Source organism: Lathyrus oleraceus, chromosome 5, assembly GCF_024323335.1.
Source record: "Lathyrus oleraceus cultivar Zhongwan6 chromosome 5, CAAS_Psat_ZW6_1.0, whole genome shotgun sequence".
NCBI classification, from domain to species: domain Eukaryota; kingdom Viridiplantae; phylum Streptophyta; class Magnoliopsida; order Fabales; family Fabaceae; genus Lathyrus; species Lathyrus oleraceus.
This window is the reverse complement of record NC_066583.1, coordinates 371369199-371371883: the sequence shown is the minus strand read 5'-3', so window position 1 is coordinate 371371883 and position 2685 is coordinate 371369199.

Below are 2685 nucleotides of genomic sequence, written 5' to 3'. Positions count from 1 at the left end.
TACCTTTGATGGAAGGTACGTAGGCAGCGGGTTCATCCGTTCAAACCCAATAACCCAATAACTAACTTGTACATTCTTTTCTCATCATCCCAATCATGTTTGCACAATGTTTATGTCATAACAAATAACAATTTTATACAACAAGTGTGAAAAGGGCTCCCTAGGAGTACCTAGGACGTGATGGGTGCCTAACACCTTCCCATTGCGTAATTTACCCCTTACCCAGAATCTCTGATCTTTTTATTAGTTTTCTACGTGTAAAATTTCTTAGGCTTTTGTTCGCTTTTTAGCCAGTCCTTTGGATAAATAAAAGTGCGGTGGCGACTCGAAAATCATTGTATACCTTGCTTATGGTTTAATCGATAAATCATATAGCGACGAATACACCACTACAGTAAGCACATGAGGCGTTGGGGTTATGTTTAGAATGGTAAGGCGACACGACCTGAAGGATTTCTTTTGGCACAATGGCCTCCACATGGATCAATTATGGTACCAAGTCAGCATATGGTATTGGGATCTTGTCGTACTGAGTGCGCTTGCCATAGTTTTCTCTGTTATTCTGCCCTTGATTCTGCCCTTTATTGTCACAGTTGTATTGTCGATTCTGATCTTTCTGAGTAGGAGCTGATTGTTGATTGCTTCTCTGTGGTTGATACTGGAAAGGCGGTTGTTGGTATTAAGCTACGACAACGTATGGATACGGGTAGTACGGCATAGGGGCCATCGGAACCTGATACCGGGGACGAGCCTTCGCCATTACAGCGTTTGCCTCCCCCCTTCTTCTTCTTAGCGAAGCCCCCATGCGGCCTCTTGTTGATTGTCTGATGCGTTGTCGTGTCTATTATCTTCCCTGATTTCAGCCCACTCTCAACACGTTCCCTAATAGTAACCATATCGCCGAAGTTTGTTGGTGAATTGCCAATCATCTTCTCAAAATACAGCCCTTGCAGCGTACCCATGAAGATGTCAACCAACTCATTGTCAGATAGTGCTGGTCGAACCCTAGTCGCCATTTCACGCCAACGTTGAGAATACTCCTTGAAGGTTTCATTAGATCTTTGCTACTGGTTCTATAGTTGAAGCCTTGTTGGAGCCATGTCAAGGTTGTACTTATATTGTTTCAAAAATGCCTCAGAGAGGTCCCTCGGATCTTTGAGCACTCCAAACTCATATATCAATCCAAGGAAGCCCCAGTCAGGCTATCTTGGAAGCAATGAATCAAGAGGTTATTGTTATCAATATGCGAAGCCATCTTCTTGTAGTACATAGTGAGATGACTGCAGGGATAACTAAGGCCTTTGTACTTGGGGAGGTCGGGCACCTTGAACTTTTGGGGCAACACCACGTTCGGGACCAAGCAGAGGTCTCGAGCATCTATGCCGAAAGAAGAGAATCCCTCAATTGCCCTTATTCTGTCGTCCAAGAACTGGTAATCCGCCGATTTGGCCGGATCAATAACGGGAGAAGCGACCTAACTGGTCGGTCGAGAGACTTCAGGAGCGATTGGTGCGGGCATGCTCGGGTTGAACCACATTAGCGGGTAGGAGAAACCTGGTGGCACAGTCTGAGCGAAAGTAGCAGGTTGAAAGTACTGCATTCCAGGTTGAGCATTGAGGGCCTAAGGTGCCCCTGCCTGCATATACTGGGATGCAAGATTCATTATCACGGGCACAGAGCTTGTCCCTGGGTAGCCAAAAGGGACGTGGATCTGACCGGTGCTCGCAGCTTGTGCAGCCTGACTGGGCAGTTGAAAATGGAGGTACGGGCCTCGGTAGTCTTCTTCGTCATTAGGGAGGTCTTCAGGGACCTGACCCTGGTTGTCATCCGGATCAGTAGCAATGGCCGAGGTATTTTGGAGAGCGGGGAGAACCCAAGGGAAACCAAAGTTTCCAGCAGCAGCAGCAAGAGCCGAATGAGGGAAGAAAGCTCCCCCACTAGCGAGGCTAGCAGCAAGGTGTAGGGGAATTCCCCACGAATAGGCAGCAGTAAGCCTAGCAGGATCTGTGGGGATCACCTGGCGGTTCCCAGAGTTAGGAACCACAGTTTTCGCCGAAGGGTCGACGATAGTGCCAACAACGGTATCAAGAATGGTCACCCCAGCAGCACGGGTGACGTTGGCAGCAGCAGGGGCAGGGTTCCTCTGACACTGGAGGAGCTCCAAGATGGTCTCCATGTTGCCCATGAACAAGTTCATCTCTCCTTGCACATGGCAAGGGATTCACGGACAATAGCGTTGTCGACTTCGTATTTGGCCATGATCTTAGATTTTCGGGAACGGGTGTAGTACGGATGAAGAGTCGTCGTTGTTACTGCAGTAAAACGGCGAGTGTAAGCATTTTGTTTTCTGATAGATTTTGGCAAGTATATGCATGGATGCATGTATGTATGCAAAAAGATTTGATGTATGCATTCAACATTATCATTACTATATTTTTTTTGTAAAGACAAAATTCCAAGGAATTCGCGAGTTTATTTAACATAAGCAATTATGAAGCGAATAAAGAGAGACAGTTTATGAAGCCAATAGTCGGGAAACTCTTTTATTCCATGTCAATAAAAACAGAATACAAATACATCAAGGAAATGCCCCTCGGCTACAAGAAGATCACATTAGTCCGATCGGACCTCAACCTAATGAATTACAAGCGGCTAGAAACAATTAGATAACAACTCCTCGTAGTA